Source organism: Camelus ferus, chromosome 3 (assembly GCF_009834535.1).
Source record: "Camelus ferus isolate YT-003-E chromosome 3, BCGSAC_Cfer_1.0, whole genome shotgun sequence".
In the NCBI taxonomy this organism is placed as follows: Eukaryota; Metazoa; Chordata; class Mammalia; order Artiodactyla; family Camelidae; genus Camelus; species Camelus ferus.
The window spans coordinates 91,562,234-91,586,182 of NC_045698.1; the positions used below are offsets into that span (position 1 = coordinate 91,562,234).

At 36.1% G+C, this 23,949-nt stretch overlaps 1 protein-coding gene across 1 annotated transcript in view; it reads right to left on the bottom strand.

Moving 5' to 3' along the window:
• The window catches only part of LOC116662702, a 94,114-nt gene extending 74,433 nt beyond the window's left edge, over positions 1-19,681 (bottom strand). Inside the window, exon 1 of the mRNA XM_032476675.1 lies at positions 19,573-19,681. The gene's annotated coding sequence lies outside the window, so the exon portion shown is untranslated. The remainder of the gene's footprint in view (positions 1-19,572) is intronic.
• Between the last annotated feature and the right edge of the window lie 4,268 nt (positions 19,682-23,949).

Genomic DNA, 23,949 nt, shown 5'->3' on the forward strand with positions numbered 1-23,949 from the left:
TGGTGACTAGTGGGAGAAGGAAAGGGGGAGGGCAAAATAGGGGTAGAGTATTAAGAGGCACAAACTACTATGTATAAAATAAATAAGCAACAAAGATACATTATACAGCACAGAGAATATAGCTAATATTTTATAATAACTCTAAATGGAGTATAATCTATAAAATTTTTGAATCACTAGGTTGTACACCTGAAACTAACATAATATTGTAAATCAACTAAATATTAATTTAAAAATAATCATAAGGGAGGCTGAGACACAATCTTGCCATAAACCCCAAATCTGGCAAGATGATGCAAAACCAGGAGGCAACTCAAAACTCCCAGCATCTCCCTGAGGAGGAATGGGTTTGGACCCCACATCTTGCTTTTAAGACGTCTACCTGAGAGATGGGGCCCCAACACATCTAGCTTTGAAAGCCAACAGTGCTTACATCTATGATATCTACAAGGCTATTCAGCAAACTAAGAGATTGTTCTTAAAGGGCTCACATGGACTTATCGTATCTAATCCCTCTGGGATCCAGCAGTCTGTCTGGTTAAAGAGATATATTTGCTTATTTTAATAGCTGCAGCCTCAGGGGCCAGATTCTAACTTAATACACATCAAGGAACTGATTGTAATACTCTCCGGAGACGAGGGAGGTAGCAGACACTATCTTCATACTCTCCTCCCTTGCTCCAGGTCACTGGTTTCTCCAGAAGGACTTTGTGCATAGCCCTGGTGCTCCAGATTCTGTGATGCAGTCCAGGGCACACCTCTTGGTGGACAGTGAGGTCTGTGTTCACGGTTTCAACAGGAGGGGAGCAAACAAACAGTTCTTAACTCGCTATTACCGCAGGCCACAGAGGGAGCAGAGAAATACACGTCTCCCAGAATTCACTTGAAAAGGGTATATTTGCCTACTTTAAAAGCTGCTGCCAGATCGTCCAGATTACACTCATCCTGCATCTAGGAGCTGACTAATATCCTTCCCTTTGGACACTAATAGGGCTTGGTATGCCCTCAATTACTAGAAGCGACCAAGAACAAATAAGGCAGCTTCAACAATTGCAAAGGTTTGAGAGACCCCCAAGAGCTAAGGGATGGTTTAATGACAAGGTTCATCTCCTACATAGGACCACTCTTTTAAGTCTGGAAGTGGGGGCTCTTTATCTAATGCATAGAAACCAAAACAGAGATTCAAGGAAAATGAACAAATAGAGGAATATGTTCCAAATGAATGAATAAGATAAAACATCAAAAAAGACCTTAAAAAATGGAGATAAATGGTTTATCTGATAAAGACTTTAAAATAATGGCCATACAGATGCTGACTGAGTCAGAGAAAACAATGCGTGAACAAAATAAGAATTATGACAAAGAGACAGATAACATAAGAAAGTACTAAACAGAAATCACAAAGGTGAAGAATACAAAAACTGAACTGAACTACAAAATTCAATACAGGGATTCAAGAACAGACTAGATGAAGAAGAAAGGATCAGCAAATTTGAATATAGGGCAGTGGAACTTATCCAGAGTCACAAAAACAAAAGAGAATAAAACAGAATGAAGATAGCTTATGGGACAATATCAAGCAGATCAATATTTCCATTATGAAAGGTCCCAGGAGGAAAAAGAGAAAGAAAGGGACAGAAAACGTATTTGAAGAAATAATGGCTGAAAACTTCCCTATACTGGGGAAGGAAACACATAGCCAGATGCAGGAAGCCCAGAAAGTTCCAATAAGATAATAAGATAAATCCAGAGACCCATGCCAAGACATATTATAATTAAATTTTCAAAAGTTAAAAAGAATCTTAAAAGCAACAAGAGAAAAACAATAACTTATGAACAAGGAAGCCCCCATAAGTTCAGCAGAAACTTTGCAGGTCAGAAGAAGTGGCAGAATATATTCCAACTGCTGACAGGAAAAAAAAATGACAACCAAGAATATTGTACCCAGCAAAGCTGTCTTTCAGAATTGAACAAGAGATAGTTATCCACATAAGCAAAAGCTAAGGAAGCTCATCACCACTAGACCAGCCTTACAAGAAATGTTAAAGGGAATTCTTCAATATGAAATGAAAAGGTACATTTAGTACCTTAGAAAATTAATAACAAGAAAACATGAAAATAAAAAATCTCACTGGTAAAGACAAATACATACTTAAATTCAAATAATCCAATGTTATATTAGTAGTGGGCTATCACACAGATCTAGTGTAAAGGTTAAAAGACAGAAGCAGTAAAAATAAGTATAACTATAATAATTTGTTAATGTATACACAAGACAAAAAAATGTAAATTGTGACGTCAAAAAGACAAAAAATGGGTAAGGGAGAGTAAAAATATACAGCTTTAAAATGCATTCTAAGTTAAGTTGTTACAAATTAAAATAGACTGTTATAAATACAAGATGGGCTTTATGTAAGCCTCATGGTAACAAAGAAAAAAACTACAGTAAATACACAAAAAATAAACAGAAAAGAATCTAAACATACTACTATTTTTAAAAATCATCAAATTAAAAAAGAGCAAGATAAGAATAGAGCAAAGGAATTGAAAACCAGTCAGAAAACGATTAACAAAATGGCAGTAAGTCTATATCTATCAATAATTACTATAACGACTAACAAAATGGCAATAAGTTCTATCTCTACCAAAAAGAAAAAAAAAAAAAAAAAAACAGCAATATGCTGCCTACAACAAACTTATTTCAACTTTAAGGATGTGCATAGACCGAAAGTGAAGGGATATAGAAAGACAGTCCATGCAATGGAAACCAAAAGAAAGCTAAGAAGGCTATACTTATACCAGACAAAGTAGACTTAAAGACAAAAATTGTAATAAAGAGACAAAAAGGGTCATTATACAATGATAAAGGGGTCAATCTAATAAGAGGATATAACATCTGTAAATACTTATACACAAAACAAAGGAGTATCCAAATAAATAAAGCAAATGTTAACAGCTTTAAAGGGAGAAATAGATGGCAATACAATAATAGTAGAGTACTCAGTACTCTGCTTCTATCAGTAGGTATATCATACAGACAGAAAATAAAAAAAAAAATTGGACTTAAATGACACATTAGATCAGATGGACTTAACAGAACATTTATAGAACATTCCACTCAAAAGCAGTAGAATATATATTTTTCTCAAGCATACATGGAACATTCTCCAGTATTTATCATATGTTAGGCCACAAAACAAGTCTTAATAAATTTAAGAACATTGAAATCGTATCAAGCATCTTTTTCCAATCACACAATATGAAACTAGACATCAATTATAAGAAGAAAACTGGAAAATTCACAAACACATGGAGACTAAACAACATGCCACTGAACAACCAATGTGTCAAAGAAGAAATCAAGAGAAATCAAAAAGGTCTTGAGACAAATAAAAGTGAAAATACAACATACCAAAGCTTAAGAACTGCAGTAAAAGCAGTTCTAAAAGGAAAGCTCATAGCAATAAATGCCTAATTAAGAAACAAAAGAGAACTCAAACAACCTCACTTTACACCTCAAGGAACTAGGGGAAAAAAAGAACAGATAAAGCCCCAAGTCAAAAGAAGGAAAGAAAAGACAAAGATCAGAGGTGAAACACATAAAATGGAGACTAAAAAGACAATACAAAAGGTCAATAAAACTTGACCTGGTTTTTTGGAAAGATAAACAAAATAGACAAACTTTTTGCTAGACTCACCAAGAAAAAGAGAAGACTCAGACAAATAAAATCAGAAATGAAAAAAGAGGTGTTACAACTGATACCCACTGAAATACAAAGGACTGTGAGAAACTACTTTGAATAACTATACACCAATAAATTGGGACAACCTAGAAGAAACGGGTAAGTTCCTAGAAACATACAACCTACTAAGAATGAATCACGAAGAAACAGAAAATCTAAGTAGATCAATTACTAGTAAGGAGACTGAATCAGTAACTTAAAACCTCCCAACAAAGAAGTCCAGGACAACAGGACTTCACTGGTAAATTCAACCACATATGTAAGAAAAACTAATACCAATCCTTCTTAAACTCTTCCAAGAAGTATAAGAAGAGGTAATGCTTGCAAACTAATTTTACTAGGCCAGCATTACACTGATAGCAAAATCAGACAAAAATACAGGCCAATTTCCCTGATGAACATAGATGCAAAAATCCTTAACAAACTATTAGCAAACCAAGTTTTATAATACAGTAAAAAGATCACACACAAACAGATCAAGTGGGATTTATCCTTGGAATGCAAGGATGGTTCAAAAATCAATGTGATGCACCATATTAACAAAATGAAGGGGAAAAGTCATATGATCATTTCAATAGATGTAGAAAAATCATTTGACAAAATTCAACATCCATTCATGATTTTTAAAACTCTCAGTAAGTGGGTATACAGGGAATATACTTCAACATAAAAAAGGCCAAATATGCCAAATCCACAATGAACATGACACTCAGTGGTGAAAAATGGAAAGATTTTTCTTCTGTAATCAGGAATAAGACAAGGATGTCCATAAGTCCTAGCCAGAGCAATTAGGCAAGAAGAATAAATGAAAGGCATCCAAATTGTAAAGGAAGAAGTAAAACTATCTCTATTTGCAGATGCCATTATCTTATATAGAAAAGTCTAAGAACTCCACCAAAAAAATAAGAACTGATAAACAAATTAAGCAGTTGCAGGATACAAAGTCAATATACAAAAATCAGTTGCATTTCTATACACTAGTAACAAACAATCAAATCGAAGCTAGGAAAACAATCCCATTTACAATTGTAACAAAAAGAACAAAACATGTAGGAATAAATTTAACCAAGGAAGTGAAAAATCTGTATGCTGAAAACTATAAGATATTGATGAAAGAAACTGAAGACACAAATAAATGGAAAGATATTCCAGGCTAATGGATTGGAAGTAATATTGTTAAAATGTTCATACCACCAAAAGCAATCTACAATTCAATGCAATCCCTATCAAAACTCCAAAGGCATTTTTCACAGAAATAGAACAAAAAAATCCTAAAATTTACATGGAGCCACAAAAGACCCTGAATAGGCAAAACAATCCTGAGAAAAAAGAACACAGCTAAAGGTATCATGCATCCCGATTTCAAACTGTATTACATACTTAACAGTCATCAAAATAGTATGGTATTGACATAAAAGACATACAGATCAATGGGACAGAAGAGAAAGCCCAGAAATAAATCTATGCATATTTGTTCAATTTACAACAAAGGAGACAAGACTACAAAATGGGGAAGGTATAGTCTCATCAGTAAATGGTATTAGAAAAACTGGACAGCCACATGCAAAAGAATGAAACTAGACCATTATCTCATACCACATACAAAAGTCAACTCAAAATGGATTAGACTTGAACATAAGACGTGAAACCATAAAATTCCTAGAAGAAAACCTAGAGGGTAAGGTCCCTGACATTGACCTTGGCAATGATTTTTTGGACTTGACACCAAAAATGAAAGCAACAAAATAAAAAATAAAAAAGTGGGTCTATATCAAACTGAGAAGCTCCTGTATAGCAAGAGAAACTATCAACAAAATGAAAAGGCAAACTATGGAACGTGAGAAAATAATTTGGAAATCATATATGTGATAAGGGGCCAATATCCAAATTATACGTAGAACTCATACATCTCAAAAGAAAAACAAAACAAAACAATCCAATTAAAGAATGAGCAAAGGATCTGAATAGACATTTTTCTAAATATGACATAAAAAAGCCAATAGATACATGAAAAGGTACTCAAAATCATTACTCATCAGGGAAATGCAAATCAAAACCACAATGCAATGCCACCTCACATCTGTTACAATGGCTATTGTCTAAAAGACAAGAAATAACAAGTATTGGCAAGGTTGTGGAGAAAAGGGAACTCTTGTGCACTGTTGGTGGTAACCTAAATTGGTGCAGCCACTAAGAAAAACAGGATGGAGATTCCTCAAAAAGTTAAAATAGAACTATCATACGATCCTGAAATTATGCTTCTGTGTACTTATCTGATGGAAAAGAAATCACAATCTTGAAAATGTATCTGCATACACATGTTCATTGCATTATTTACAATAGGTAAGACATAGAAACGGTCTAAACATCCATTGACAGTTGAATACTATTCAGCCATAAAAGAGGAAATCTTGCTTTCTGCAACAACATGGATGGACCTAGAGGGTATTATGCTAAATGAAATAAGTCAGATGGACAAAGACAAACACTGTATGATCTCACTTAAATGTGAACTTTAAAAACAAAAACAAAAAACTGAACTCATAGATATAAAGAACAGATTGGTGGTTGCCAGAGATGGAGAGTGGCAGGGTGGGCAAAACAGGTCCTAGGGATGTAATCTACAGCACAGTGATTATAATTAACAATACTGTATTGTACACTTGAAAGTCGCTAAGAGAATAAATCTTAAAAGTTCTCATCTCAAAAAAAATTGTAACTATTTAAAGTGATGGATTTTAACTAAATTTATTATTATTAATTATTATTAAATCATTATTAACTAAATAATGATTTATTATTAAATCATTATATTGTACATCTAAAACTAATACAGTGTTACATGTCAATTGTATCAATGAACAACATTCTTCAAAGGACTATAATAGAATCTAGAGGCCCAACATTATTATATTTGCAGAAGCCACTATATAATAATAAAAAAATTACTTGACAAATGAAGAACCAGAAACATGTGACATATTCTCTAGAGAAAAGACACAAATGAAACCAACCTAAAGATAAAACAGATGTTGGAATTAGCAAAGATTTTAAAGCAGTTATTATAACCACATGCAAGAATGTAAAGAAAAATAATACAATTAATAATAAGAGAAATCTCAGAAAAGAGGTAGTTAATAATAATAGGAATAAAGAATCTATTGAAAATTTTTGAATTGAAAAATATAATGTCTGAGTTTAAAACGTCACTAGATGGACTTAATATGAAAATGGAGATGACAGAGGCAGAATCATTGAGGTTGGAGGTATACCAATAGATATTATCTATTCTATAGAAAAGAGAAAATGTCCAAATAAAATACTGACAAGTAAGAACTTCTGCTGTATATAAAGATTATATCCCTCCATTCAAGCTGGTAGAGTGGTAGGACCATGAGCTTGCCTCTCCTCTCAACTACAACAAAACCACAACTGACTGCCAAACAACCATTGAAAAAAAGACTGGAACCTAGAAAAAAGGTCTTTTTCAACTAGAAACATAAAGAGGGAATCACAGTAGGAAGGTAGGAGGAGCGTGCTCACGATATAATCGAGCCGCATACCCCGCAGGTGGGCAACCCACAAGCTGAAGAATAGTTAAGTCGCAGAGGCCCTCCCATAGAAGTGAGGGTTCTAAGCTCCACATCAGGCTCCCCAGCCTGAGTTTCCAGCATTGGGAGGTGGAGGAGACCCCAAGACATCTGGTTTTGAAGGCCAGCAGGGCTTAGCTCCAGGAGCCCCACATGACTAGGGGAAAAAGAGACCTCATTCTCTTGGGAAGCATACACAGAAACTCACATGCTCCAGGTTCAAGTTGCAGAGGCAGTGATTTCATAGGAACCTGGGCCAGGCCTGCCTGCTGGTTTTGGAAGGTCTCCTGGGATGTGGGGGACAGCTGTGGCTCACCCAGGGGACATAAAAGCTGGTGGTGGACATTCCAGGACTGTTCATCTATATGAGCTTTCCTGGAGACTGACATCTTGATTGGATCATTAGCACCAAGACCTAGACCCACCCAACAGCCTGTAAGGAAGCCTCAGGCCAAACAACATACAGGGTGGGAACACCACCACACTCATCATCAGTCTTCCTAAGCCACAAAGGGCTCTAGACACAGCCCTACCCACCAGAGGTCCAGGATCAAGCTTCATCCAGCAGTGGGCAGGCACCAACTCCTCCTTCCAGGAAACCTGCATAAGCCTCCCGTTCAGCCTCATCCACCAGGGGGCAGATAGCAGAAATAAGAAAACAACAATCCCGAAGCCTGTGGAAGGAATCCACAAACACAGGCCAGACTCTACACTGGGACTGGCTGGACCCTGGCCCTTGGGTGACGAGAGAAGTGTGCTGCTGGGACACAAAGGATGTCTCCCACAGAGGGCCACTTCTCCAAGGTCGAGAAACATAACTAACCTACCTAAAAATACAAACAGAAAGATAGACAATATGAGGTGACAGAAAATATCTTCCAGGCCAAGGCACAAGATAAAATCCCAGAAGAAATAAGTGATGAGGAGATAGGCAATTTATCTGAGACAGTTCAGAGTAATGATGGTGAAGATATTTAGAAAACTCAAGAGAAGTATAGATGCACAGAGCAAAATTTTAGTAGAGTTGCAAAATATAAACAATACCTAAAGTTGAAATAAAATTTCTGAAATGAATAACAAACTAGAAGAAAACAAGAATAGACTAAATGAAACAGAAAATGGATCAGTAAGCTAGAAGACAGATTAATGGAAATCACTATTGCAGAACAGAAAAAAGGAAAATGAATGAAAAGTAATGAGGATAGTCTAAGAGAACTCTGGGACAACATGAAGTGCTCTAATATTTGCATTACAGGGGTCCCAGAAAGAGAAGAGAGACAGAAAGGACCTGAGAAAATCTTCAGAGAGATAATCACTGAAAACTTACCCAACTTGGGAAAGGAAACAGTCACCCAAGTCCAGGAAGTGCAGAGAGTTCCACATAGGATCAACCCAAAGAGGAACACACCAATGAACACAGTCATCAAATTGACAAAAATTAAGGATAAGAATAAAATATTAAAATCAGCAAGAGAAAAGCAACAAATAACATACAACAGGACTCCTACAAGGTTATCAGCTGATTTTTCAGCAGAAACTCTACAGCTCAGAGGGAGTGGCAAGATATATTTAAAGTGTGAAAGGGAAAAGCTTAAGATACTCTATCCAGCACGACTCTCATTTAGATTTGATGGAGAAATCAAAAGCTTCACAGAGAAACAAATGCTAAAAGAATTCAGCACCACCAAACCAGCTTTACAACAAATGTTAAAGGACCTTCTCTAGTCATCAAGCCACAAGAAAAGAGAACAAAAAGAAGGAAGAGAGAAAAAAAAAAAAAAAGGCCTATAAAAGCAAATCCAAAACAATTAACAAAATGATAAGAACATACATATCAATAATTACTTTAAATGTAAATGGATTAAACATTCCAACCAAAAGACATAGACTGGTTGAATGGATACAAAAACATGACCCATACATATATATGCTGCCTACAAGAGACCTACTTCAGAGCTAGAAACACAGGCAGGTTGAAAGTCAGGGGATGGAAAATGATATTCCATGCAAACGGAAACCAAAGGAATGCTGGAGCAGCAATACTTATATTGGACAAAATGAATTTTAAAATAAAGAATGTTACAAGAGACAAAGAAGGACATGACATAATGCTTAAGGGATCAATCCAAGAAGAGGATATAACAATCATAAATATATATGCACCCAACACAGGAGCACCTAATTATTTAAGGCAATTGTTAACAGACATAAGAGAAACTGACAATAACAGAATAGTAGGGGACCATAACACCCTACTTACATCAATGGGCAGATCATCCAGTCAGAAAATCAATAAGGAAATACAGGCCCTAAATAACACATTAGACCAGATGGACTTATTATCTATTGAGCATTCCATCCAAAAATAACAGAATACACATTCTTCTCAAGAGCACATGGAACATTCTCCAGAATTGACCACAAGCTGGCCCACAAAGCTAGCCTCAGTAAATTTAAGAAAACTGAGATCATACCAAGCATCTTTTCTGACCACAATGCTATACTGGTTAGAAATCAATTACAAGACAAAAAATTGCAAAAACTGCAAACACGTGGAGGCTAAACAATATGCTACTAAATAACCAATGGATCACTCAAGAAATCAAAGAGGAAATAAAAAAATACATTGACACAAATGAAAATAAAAACACAATAATCCAAAACCTCCGGGACACAGCAAAAGTAGTTCTCAGAGGGAAGTTTATAGTGATGCAAGCCTACCTCAGGAAATAAGAAAAATCTCAAGTAAACAACCTACCTTACACCTAAAGCAGTCAGAGAAAGAAGAACAAACAAAACCCAAAGTTAGGAGAAGAAAAGAAATCATAAAGATTAGACCAGAAATAAATGAAATAGAGACTAAAAAATATAAAAGATTGATGAAACTAAAATCTGATTCCCTGAAAAGATAAAATTGATAAGCCTTTAGTCAGACTCATCAAAGAAAAAAGGGAGAGAGACCAAATTAATAAAATCAGAAATGAAAAAGGAGGTCACATTGACATCAGAGAAATACAAAAGATAAGAGGCTACTATGAGCAACTATACACCAACAAAAAGGACAACGTAGAAGAAATGGACAATTTCTTACAAAGGTAAAATTTGCCAAGACTGAATAAGGAAGAAATAGACAATATGAATAGACCAATTACCAGTACTGAAATTGAATCAGCATTTTGAAAACTCCCAACAAACAAAAGTCCAGAACTAGATGGCTTCACAGCTGAATTCTACCAAACATTTAGAGACGAGTTCACATCCATCCTCCTGAAACTATTCCCAAAAATTGCAGAGGAAGGAAGACTTCTGAACTCACTCTACAAGGCCATCATCACCCTGAAACCAAAAGCAAAGATATCACAAAAAAAGAAAATTACAGGCCAATATCACTTACGAATATAGATGCAAAAATCCTCAACAAAATACTAGCAAACCAACTCCAACAATGCATTAAAAGGATCATATACCATGATCAAGTGGCAATTATCCCAGGGATGCAAGGATATATCAATATCTGCAAATCAATCAATGTGATATGCCATGTTAACAAATTGAAGTATAAAAACAATATAATCATCTCAAAATATGCAGAAAAATCTATTGATAAAATTCAACATCTGTTTATGATAAAAAAAAACTCTCCAGAAAATGAGCAAAGACAGAATATACCTCAACATAATAAAGGACATATATGACAAACCCACAGCTAACATCATACTTAATGAGGAAAAGCTGAAAGCATTTTCTCTAATATCAAGAACAAGACAAGGATGCTTACTCTTGCCATTTTAATTCAACATAGTTTTGAAAGTCCAACATAGTTTTGGAAGTCCTAGCCATAGCAATCAGAGAAAAAAAAAAAAAAAAAAAAAGAAATAAAAAGACTCCAAATTGGAAAGAAAGAAGTAAAACTATCACTGTTTGCAGACTACATGACACTATACATAGAAAACACGAAAGAGGCAATCAGAAAACTACTAGAACTCATCAATGAATTTGGTAAAGTTGCAGAATACAAAATTAATATACAGAAATCACCTGCATTTCTATACACTAACAATGAAATAACAGGTTAAAGAAATTAAGGAAACAATACCATTTACCATCACACCAAAAAGAATAAAATATCTAGTAATAAACCTACCCAAGGAGGTAAAAGACCTGTACTCCAAAAACTGTAAGACACTGATGAAATAAATTGAAGATGACACAGACAAATGGAAAGACTTCTTGGATTGGAAGAATCAATATTGTTAAAATGGCCATACTACCCAAGGCAATATACAGATTCAACGCAATCCCTATCAAATTACCAAAGACATTTTTCACATAGCTGTAAGAAAAAATGTTAAAATTTGTATGGAAATACAAAAGACCCCAAATAGCCAAAACAATCTTGAAGAAGAAGAATGGAATTGTGCTCTTCACTGGAATTTAACACAACATTGTAAAATGATTATAACTCAATAAAAAAAAGTTAAAAAAAAAAAAAAGAAGAAGAATGGAGCTGGGGGAATCATGCACTCTGACTTCAGACTATACTATAATGCTACAGTAATCAAAACAGTATGGTACTGGCACAAAATTAGACACATAGATCGACGGAACAGGATAGCAAGTTCATAAATAAACCCACATACTTATGGTCAATTAATCTATGATAAAGGAGGCAAGAATATACAGTGGAGAAAAGACAGTCTCTCCAATAAGTGGTGCTGGAAAAACTGGACAGCTATCTGTAAAAGACTGAAATTAGAACATTCTCTAACATCATATAAAAAACTAAACACAAAATGGATTAAATAATTAAATGTAAGACCAGAGACTATAAAACTCCTAGAGGAAAACATAGGCAGAAAGGCACTCTTAGACATAAATCACAGCATTATTTTTTTCCTAGAGTAATGGAAATAAAAGCAAAGGTAAACAAATGGGATCTAATGAAACTTAAAAGCCTTTGCACAGCTAAGGATACCATCAACCAAACGAAAAGACAACCTACAGAATGGGAGAAAATATTTGCAAACGATGTAAATGACAAGGGACTAATTTCCAAAATATACAAACAGCTCATACACCTTAATATCAAAAAAACAAGCAACCCAATCAAAAATGGGCAGAAGACCTAAACAGACATCTCTCATCAGAAGACAGACAGATGGCCAACAAGCACAGGAAAAGATGCTCAACCTCACTAACTGTTAGAGAAAATCAAATCAAAACTACAATTGTTGCGGAAAAATGTGTTACAGCTCAGTGTTACAGCTCAGTTGTGACAGCAACCTGGATCCAGGCGAGAGACCAAGCAGCACTTGGAGAGTTGGAGAACTCAGGTTTATTACGCCACTGTGCCCGGAGGCGTTAACACTTCAAGCTCTGGACCCCGTCTTTAGGTTTACACAGGCCTTTTATAGGCTGCCAGTTTTACACTTTGCAACACCATATGCAAATAAAGTACAACGGAAGTTGACCAACCAGGAACAAGCTTTGTAGGAACAGACCAACCAGGAGTGAGCTCCATGTAAATGAAGTATTACAAATGGACCAATCAGAAGTTAGGGAAGTGAACCAATCAGAAGTGAGAGTAATAACCAATCAGAAGTAAGAGTAATAACCAGTCAGGAGTGAAGGAAATAACCAATCAGAAGTGAGCTCAGGGAACCAATAGAATCCTAGGTATAAGTTAGCCACTTTAGAGGCAAAAAGTGAGACAGAGCCTCTGGGCCAGGGAACCGGACGGTGCTAAGAGGAGAGGAGCGGCCCTGCCTAGGGGTCCTGCGGGTCTTTTTATGGGGCTTCCTTCTCACAATGAGATATCACCTCACACCAGCCAGAATGGCCATCATTAAAGAGTCTACCAACGATAAATTCTGGTGAGGGTGTGAAGAAAAAGGAACCCTCCAGCACTGTTGGTCGGAATGTAAGTTGGTGCCACCACTATGGAGGACAATATGGAGGCTCCTTAAAAAACTAAAAATAGACTTATCATATGATACAGCAATCCCACTCCTGGGCATATATGTGGAAAAAAATAATTCAAAAAGACACATGCACCCCAATATTCATAGCAGCACTATTTACAGTAGCCAAGACATGGGAACAACCCAAATGTCCATCAACAGATGACAGGATAAAGATGTGGTATATATACACAATGGAATACTACTCAGCCATTAAAAAGAATAAAATAATGCCATTTGCAGCAACATGGATGGACACGGAGACTTTCATTCTAAGTGAAGCAAGCCAGAAGGAGAAGAAAAATGCCATATGATATCACTAATATGTGGAATCTAAAAAAGACACAAATGAATGACATTAGTTATAACTTTGATGACTGATTTCTTGAATATGTGTAAAAACATTTGACTGTCCTTTATGATTGATTACTGCATTCTGTTTATTCTTATTTTGTTGTTGCCTTTATTCTCTTGATAACTATGTAAGTTTAAAAAGCTAAAGTTCTAAACTGCTCTTAGAAACAATGAACAGTACATATATGTAAATTTTAAAACAATTTTATCTCTTGATGAGTTGCTCTTCCTAGAATAAACTTTAAAAAATTTTTTTAAAAAATGTTTTGAGCTTCTACCTTTCAAAAAAAAGAGAATACACTACATAGAAAGAAATTTAACAAAATCATAAGGCTTATACATTGAAAACCACAAAACTGCTGAAATTTTTAAAACTCTAAATATATGAAAAAAACATTCTATGCTTTGGACTGGAAGAATTAATATTAAGTTGGCAATACTCCCCAAATTGATTCAGATTCAATACAATCCCTATCAAAATCTCAGCTGGTGTTCTTGAAGAAACTGACAAACTAACTCCAAAATTCATATGGAAATGCAAGGGACCCAGTGTCAACCCAAATAAACCTAAGAGGCAATAATCAAGCAAAAAGCACTTACTTGGGATCAAAGAATTGCAATTTGGGGTACACAGATTTGTGTAGCAACCCTGTGTCCAGCTGGAGAGTGAAAGTCAGGGACTTTTAAAGGCAGAGAATGGAAGTTTGCATTACGAAGAATTTTAATTGAAGGTGGAAGCAGAAGTTATTCTATTAGGCTAAATATGACTGAGTGTTAAGGCTATCATTAGAAGGAATTAAAAGTTCATTACTGTAACAAGTTGCAGGTGTTCTTGCAGAATCCTTGGAATGTTTGTAATTTGGCCCAGTTCAAAAGATCATGGTTCCACCTGGTGAGGATGTATGTAAGGTTTACCTCCTTCATCACCTCCCTGCTCCATTAAAAAGAAAAAAACCTTGTCATAAGTGACTCCAGTTTATTTCACACTGCACACTAGAACAGCCAAATTTTTGAAAATTTTTGAGAAATTCTGAAAAAGAATGAAGTTTAAAGACTTATATTACCTGAAGGACAATGGAAGTCTTCCCTAAAGGCCGTGTATGCTTATTTCAATGAAATAAATGGGCAGACCACTCATTTCCCTATTAGTAACCTGAGGTCAGGCTCATGACTACATCCCCACCCACCCCGATCTCCAAGAAATACTTCAGGAAGAATATTTAACCAAGGGGTAAGTGGCTGTCTCTTTGAGGTGATGCTGTAATTTTACCCAGAACATATAGTCCTTATAACTCTCCCCTTGACTTGATGAATTAGGAAAACTAAATCATCTGCTTAGTCCTTTTTTTTATAAATCCTTTCAATTATTCTGTCTAAGCAATAGGTTATCATCTGTAACAATGAAGTTATGGAATTGACGTATTAGACCATTTTTATAGCTAAAGAAACTAATGCACAGTCACTAAGTTAACTTGCCCTAGGTCACACAGTAAATGATGTGGGTCAGGTATCTTATTGTGTCACCAGGATGTGAAGAACTTAAAAAGTGAATAACCATATTCTAAGTTAGTATTAGCTAGCATTGATACAGCATCCGATAAACTCTGCAAGGTAGATAAGACAAGGACTTTCTTACTGTTTGGAAAAACCCAATGCTCTAAATATTTAAGTGATATGTCCAAGTATAGACATTTGTTAACAATTTACTGGTGGCTATCTCCAAAACTGGATTACAATGTGAAAGAATTAATTTTTATAAACATCATGATTTATAGAACTATTTTTCTTTTTTTTCAGATCATATTAAAGTGATTATAAACTTTGGAATTGAGGAACTAAACCCACTTAAAGTAAAAGCAGGCTCTCAGAATTATTTTACTGTTGCTGAATGATCTTAGAATGAAACCTTGATATTTCTAAGAAACAAAAAATTACAATTGAGAGAGAGAAAAGGCAAATCACTAAAGCATATTTCTGCAACATATACTACCAGTAAAAGGCTTGCATGAAGACTATACAAAGTATTCCAACAAATGATTAAGGAGAACAACTCAACAGAAAAATGGACTAGAGACTCAAAAAGAACTCATAAAAGATATCCATACGGCCAATAAATATACATAAGGTGTTCAGTTTCATTCATAATCAGAGAAATGCAAAATAAAACTACAAGATACAAGTACACACCACCAGGAAGTCTGAAATTCAAGATTCTGACAAATGGAAAATATTGGTATGGACTGCAGTACAATGGGAACTCACACACGGCTGGTGAAGTGAAAATACAACTGTTTTGAGAAAGTGGCATAATCTAATAAATTTCAATGACCCAGTAATTCCATTCCCATCAACTGAACAGAAATATGTGTACAGGAAACAAGAACAAGAATATTCACATCAGAGTTCATTATATAGCCAAAGTGGAAGAAACTCAAATGTCCATCAACAGTAGAATGCATAAAGAAACTATTACCATAGTTTCAATTCAAAGGAATACCACAGAATACTTAAAAGGAATGAGCTACAGGTACACAAAAATAACATGGATAAATCTTAAAAACATAACACTGACTAAATTAAACCAGAAAAACAGAATACATATTGTATGAGTTCATGAACATAAACTTTTAAAAAGGTAAAATTAAAGTATATTGCTAAATTATAAAATTGAATTATCTCACAAGACCATTACATTTAAATTTCTAGTTGTATACTGTACATGTTAAGAACAGAAAAATCTTAGAGACATACTATTAACAGAGTAAACTATACAACATGTTTAATATGATTCAGTTTATGTAAAGTATAATTTATTTGCATGATATATACCTGAGGCATTGTTCAATACAAAAAAAATAAAACTGTTACTGCAATAATGGAAATGTTCTATAATCTACTACTCAATTCAGTAGCCACATGTGGCTATTGAACACTTAAAATGTAGTTAATACAACTGAGGAACTGAATTTTTAATTTAATTTGAATTACTTTCAATTTAAACAGCCTCATGTGGCTAGTGTCTATAGCTTGGACAATGCAGTTATAGATAAATATACAGTGATTACCTCTAGAACACTGTTTCTCAACCTTGGCACTACTGACATTCGGGACCCAATAATTCTTTATTGTAGGGGTCACATACTGGAGATATTTAGAAGCATCCCTAGTCTCTATTCTCTAGATGCCAATAGTATCCTCTCAGTCATGACAATCGAAATTATCTCCAAATTTTGCCAAATATTCCCTGTGAGGCAAATACTGTCCAGTTGAAAACCACTGCTCTAGAGAAAGAAGGAAAATGGGGAGAGGAGGCATTGTAACATTTTGCTCTATTTCGGTTTTGCCTGATTGTTTAGCAGTAACATGTACATACACGTTCTTTATGTAGTTAATAATCTAAAAAGTAAGCCTATTTTCTAATAAGTAAAATGGGAAGTACATACCTAAACTTCCAAGTTGCTGAAAATACTAAAAACAAAATGGAAACAAATCACTAATTTCCTGGCACAGTGAAAAGAGAACAAAGCAATGAATGTTAGAAAGAAATTTCACATGATTAGTTATTAACAGCAGTGGAGAGAGAAGATGGAATCTGGGATCACACATGAGTCTGTAGCTACGAGAAATGATCAGTTATTTTTGCCATGCACAAAGACACGTAAAACAGAAACAGGAACCACTTAAATGAAGTATAATGAACCTAGTTTGGATGTATTCAGATGGAAGAACTTGTGTGCCATTTAAGCAATGCTGGAGCTGCTAGGTGGAAAGTGGTTAGAATTAAAGACTGAAGAGTTTTCAATACATAGGCAATATTTGGAAATTATGACCCTTCTGGGAAATTAAAATGGGTACAAAGAAACCGAGCCATAACTGAGGACTGAGAAAAAAGGGCCAGGGAGAGTTAAGAAGTTTTAGTCAAGGGGATACAAGAAAAATAAGAATACAATCGGTTTGGCTTCTCATGGAAGCCAAGAGAAGGGTTTTTTAAAAACAGTGGCCAATGTTTCCTTAGTTCTTATCTCTATTAAAATATATATATATATTTAGGAGCCTATTGGCCTATTGGCACAAGAACAAGAGAAATGAGACAGATTTAATTCAGGCGAGAGAGGGGTCAATTTCAAAGTAGCACTCACTGACAATCAAGGGAATAATTCTGGAACTAATAAAATCACTGATCACTGACCCTACAAATCATCAAAGAAGGAAGATTCGGCTAAAACAACAACAAACCTGAAATCTCTTGCATCTCTATCATTCTTGCCTCCACACTCAGGGCTCTTACCAAGCACCAGGCCTCAGACCTGTACTCAAGTCCTCAGGGGAGAAGGCTACACTCTCACTAGCAAGTATTTTCCGGAAAGTCTGCAGAAGACCCTGATCTCTGACCAGATTAAGGTAGATCCAATTTGAACTGTGATATACACAATCTACACAGTTAATCAAACTCTCTTCCTTGTGCTCCTAACTTTCCATTCTCGATTCTACTTCCAAAGACCAAGTTTCTATAAATAAGTTTGATGGGTTAATTCGCGTTACTAGTCAATGGAGAATGGAATACAATGTATTCTCACGGTAAAGCTCTAAATCTGATGTATATATGAAAATATATTTTTCATTTTATCATCAGCTTTAGGAAGCTCTAATCTAAGATCTGAGTTTTCAAACTGCAGCAGGTCTAGGAAGTTCTGAAACTATATGCAGAAATTAGTGTGCACCTTTTTAGGGAAAAAGTCCTTGACTTCATAAGATTCTTAAGAGGGGCTGTCACTCCACAGATTAATAGTCAGTGTAACTGCATTTTTTTTCCGACCTCCGGCCCTATTTATGATCATTCATTGAATAATCCGTGACAGCTATTCTAAATTTATGTGCGAAGTCCGGGTAGAAATATTCACGAGGAAGTTGGCTATAAGGGTCTACAAGAGAACTCAGGAGAAAGATCTGACTGCAGTTTAATAAATTATAAGCATACAAATGGTTGGTACAGCAATGAGAGTAAATAAAATCCTTCCTCCTACAGTGTGCAGTATTGTGAAAAGGAAACAGGGACCCGGAGACATACATAGGAGAAATCTGGGCCATTGAAAAGTGCGAGCAAGGGAGGCTGGGAAAAAAGGAGAATCAGGAATCGTGAAGAGATCTTTCCCTCACTGAAAGGAAAAAAAGTCAAAAGCGTCTACTGAGTTTGGCCACTAGGAGGACCCTGAACACTTCAAGGTTTTCAGGAAATTAGTTGTGGTAGATTTACTATGTCAAAAAATAAACAGTAAATACAGCACATAGTTTTAAGCTGCTTGCCAGTGAAATCAAGACGGCAGACGAGATGACAACTGGGAGCCCATTAGGGGTTTTGGCTATAACTTGAGCAGGGCTTAGTGGCTGCAGATTCACAAAGTAAGGGCAAGGAGGAGGTGACTTCAGAGAAGACAGTGATATCAAGGAAGAGAGGTCTCCTGGGAGCGTGGTAATCCTTCACATTATAGAAGCACTTTTTCTCAGAAAGACACCGAAAAGTTCCTTTAAAACACAAAACTTTGGGTTTGCCAAATACCCATGGCTCTTTGCTACCGATTATTTCCCTTAACCAAACGCTTCACAAAAAATTTATTTTCCCAGCGTTTAGAAATAAGAATCTAAACCAAAGTTTAATAAACCTCATCAAAAAAAACTTCAAAATCGCCTCAGCCTTGGCAACGTCCCAGACAGCACTAGACATTTCCAAGCCCTCCCCCAGGGCACGTCCTGCACTCCGCCCACCCTGTGCGTAAGCCCTCCAGAGGCCCCACGCAGGACCAAGCCGGTCCTCAGGGCCTGCTCCGGACAGGCCTGAACGGTGGGGCCAGCCAGAAACCCTAAACCAGAGCAGCCACAGACACCGCCGCATCCGCGAGGGCCCAGCACCAGCTCTCACCGCCTCACCTCTGGGAACTGGGGAATTGCGCCACAGGCCCACAGCCTTTCCAGAGACCTCTAGTCGCGCGCCCTTCCCTCAGGCGACCACAGGTCCCGCCCCTTCCCAAGACCGCCCACAGGCCCCACCTCTTGCCGGAAATCCCACAAGGCCCCCATCCGGGTACTTAGGTCCCTCCCGAAGGCTTCACTTCCGTGACTCCTGAGGGCGAAGCAGTGTGTGGTGTAATACCATTTCAGGCGCTGGGGATAGAGCAGTGGGAAAATAAAACTTCCCTCGAGGAGCTTCTTTTCCTAACTGGGGGAGACAGATCATAAGTTGATGCACAAATAGATGTCTTTAACAAGTGGCGGTGTGCGCTATGAAGAAAAAGAAGCAGAAGGGGAGGAATGAGGACGCAGATCCTCCACGGTAGTCTTGAAGGGCCCATCTGATGTGGTGTCTGAGAACGTGGTACTATGTCAGTCCCAAGGGAATGAAGGCAGAAACTCTGACTACCTGCGTATTCCAGGCAGAGGGACTAGGAAGCACAAAGGCCTGAGGCCACTGTGGCTAGAGCAGAGGCAGCTGGGCGGGAGGGTGCTTTCTGCCTTCCCCAGCTGCTGTCCCTCCACAGGATGAGGACTCGGGGTTTCCCTGACCTGGTAAGGATGGGACGTGCCTACAGGCCGCTCAACGTGACATGAAGCCTCGTGACTGCCCGTGTGACACCCCACCCCCCACGGGCATCAATGTATAACCAGCGGTCTGGATGACGAGACGGCGTTGGTGGACCCAGAAGCAGGCAGGCAGATATCTCAACTATGTAAGATAATGATGTTTAAGGTGGCGAGATAATATACAGGATGCCTAGTTAAATTTGAATTTCGGATAAAGTTTTAGTATAGCTCATGCAAAATTATTCGTTGTTCATCTGAAATTAAAGTTTAACTGGGTATCTTGTATTTTTATTTGTTAAATCTGGCATCTCTAATGTTAGAGTTCAGATGCCAAGTTTGGAAACAAGAATGGGCCATGCCAAGCCATGTTAGAACCTGAGCCAGAAGGACTTGTGTGCCCCTCATGTACATGTTTTTGTGTATTTTTTAATAGTTAATGTCCCCCAAATAGTAAATTAGTTAAAATTATTGCAAAATTGAAAAGATTGGTATTTTGAAATTCACATTAAGTTTATTTTATTTTTACCAAAAAAATTACTACGTTTATTTTCCCGGTTTTAATGGAAGCAAACTCACCAATAAAAATTTCAAAGTTTACTTCTCTTGACAAAGTGCAATCTTGTCATTTTAAATTGAATAAAATTTAATTTCAATTTACTGAAACTTTTGTACGATGCCATTGTGACTGGTATTGTTTAGAATAAAATTCCCTAGACCAATTCCAAATTGGGTAAGATTGCACTAAGAAAAATTCGTGAATCAGTTTTAGAGGCTCCAAACACAATGCTGATTTTATATTACCAATTATTGCTGTTGTATGGTGCTTTAAAACTACTTCAGATGAAATTTACACAGGAGTTAAATCATTAGACTATTTAAGAGGCTGCTTTCTGTAAATCTGATGTATTCATAAAAAATAACTTTTCTCCAGGTAAAAATTCAAAATATCTGAAGGCATTTCACTTGATTTTCCATATCTCCATTTCTAGGGCATTTATAATCTCTTTAATTTCTATTTGATAAACACTTTTCCTATAATTGAAACACTCATCCAGCAATTTCTACATTAACAATTTCTCTTCATTTTCAAATTCAGGAAATATATTCCTATCTCTTGCTAAAGTTTTACATTAACCAAACATACTTGCAGAGTTACTTGCTCTCATTTGTTATAAACAAAGACATAGACCTATTAAAGCATGCAGCTTTGTATAGTCATGTGTTTTTTTCTTTTCCCACTTATTTCACAATATTATGCCATACAGATAAGTTGCATAAACATTAGTAATCTGTTTGCACCACAGTGCTTTCTGTTTCACCATGTTGTATTTTGTCCTTTGATGCTATGTTTTCTAACATTTGACAAACATCTTTAATTTGTGTTAAGTGCCTCGAGTGCATTCGATCTTGATGCCTGTAATGTACTTTTTAGAACATAGTATTCTGTCTGCTCACTGAATTTACTATATATATATACACACACACATATGTATCATTTGTACAGTACTAAAAAGGGTATATGTGAATTCATCAAAAGTGGCCTTTTTGCACATTAAACAAATGTGGTATAATCATTTTGGGGTGAAATAATGGCTTATACACTCTGTATACACACCTGCAGTATTTGTACCATTAACATAACCCTGGCCTGAAAGATTTGTGTATTAAGAATTTCATAGAATAGCCTATATCCCTTAAGCTCTTAAATAAAATCAAAATTTCTATTTTTATGACATTCTTAGTGCAAACATAGTATCTGACACATTTGTTCATGATGGGCTACATCTGGTATACAAATAAGGGCAAGTGCTTCTTTTATTCCCAATAGTGTCTCAGATCTAACATGATTTCCTAGTAGCATTATGTATCTCCCCAAAATTTGTATGTTTAAGTCCTAGTACCTTGGAATGCAACTGTATTTGGAATTAGGACCATAAAGAGGTAATTAAGGTAAAATGAGGTCATATGGGTGGGACCTAATCCAACATAACTGGTACCCTTATAAGAAGAGATAAGGACACAGACAACACACAGACCAAGGGGTGACCATATGAAGACATAGTGAGAAAAAGTTCATCTGTAAGCCAGAGAAAAAGGTCTCACAAGAAACCAAACTTCCTGATACCTTGATCTTGGACTTCTAGCCTCCAGAACTGTGAGGAAATAAGTTTGTTTTAAACCACCCAGTCTGTGATATTTTGTTATTGCAGCCCTAACAAACTAATATACATTGTAAATTTGTTTTGAATTTTATTAGACAAATAAGGCACAGATTATTTTTTATGATGGCTCCATCAACATTATAATGACTGTAAGTTTAAGATACATACATAATATTTGGTTTTTCAATTTTTATTATCAATTTATCCTGGTATAAAAGCAGTGTCCAGAGTATAACTAATAGAAGTTGGTAGGTAAAATGGCATGTGATAGCTAATGTATATGTCAGCTTGACTAGGCTATGGTGACCAGCTGTTTGGTCAAATACTACTCTAGATCTTCATCTCACATACTAAAATGTCAGAGATGCTACCTTAGGCTCACAGAACAAAAAGGAAATTTGTGTTATCAGGCAATGAGGAAAAGACTATAAATAATGTTAACCATCAAAAAGTGATAAAAGGAGGAGAAGGTGTAATAAAGGATAGTAAATCTAGATGATCATCTTTCAAATTTCTAAAGTGGAAAAACCAAGAGACAGCACTTTGTAAGAATATGATTTATAGTAAAAAAAAAAATTAAAAACAAAGACAATTTTAAAAGGTTCCTCTAAGATAGGGGACTAGAGGAGGAGTGAGTAGGGTAGGGAAGCATTATTCATGGTAAGTTCTTCTGTTCCTTATTTTTTAAGCCATGTGCATGTATTTTAAACTATGATAGCAGAAAAACAAATTTCTACTTATGCTTTAAGACTCAGATCTAATGTGATGCCATCTTCTCTGGTTACATTAGACCTCACTCTCCTGCGTTCCTCAAGCACTAGGTTCTTTGTTATCAGACTTCTCAACACCTACACATCTATTTATGATCTGTTCCATTACTCCAAATTATTTAAAGGTAGAGTCAGTATTTTCTTTATCTTTGCTACCACATCAGTTCTTTAATAAATGTTTAATGAATAAAAATACAAATTACTTTTTCAGAGCAAAGGCTTGGGTAAGCTGCCAAATCAGGTTTGATTTTCAGGCCTTTCACTAACCAGCAATGAGACCTCATGTGACCTCAGACACATTAACTAGCCTTTTGACCTTCAACGTCTTCTATATCTGTTGTAAAGAGCTGTGAGTCTGAAATAACAGATTGTAAGATCCTTAGCACACTACCAAAATGCCTAATGAAATGCTCAACTCTTTGGCACCATAGTGAACATGTTAATACTAAGTAGGTTAATAAAGCTTACTGAAAACAGTGCCTCGTCTCCAAGGTAATCTTGTGTTTGTTTCCAGGACCACAATGGGATTGAAAGGAAGGCACCAACACATAACAGATTCCTTAATGGCTGATTCCATGCTTAATACAGGAAATGTTCAAGATGAACGTGGAACATCTTGTTACACCAGGTAACAATGGAAGGTATCAAAGACAAGGTTTTATGTATCTGTATTTTATTTCACATGAAAATAAATTTTTAAAACTCAAATGAACAAGACTTCCACTCCTAGCTAAGATGGAACAGCTCATTGCGTGTCACTTTTCATATCAAAAACAACCAAGAAAGCTGGATAA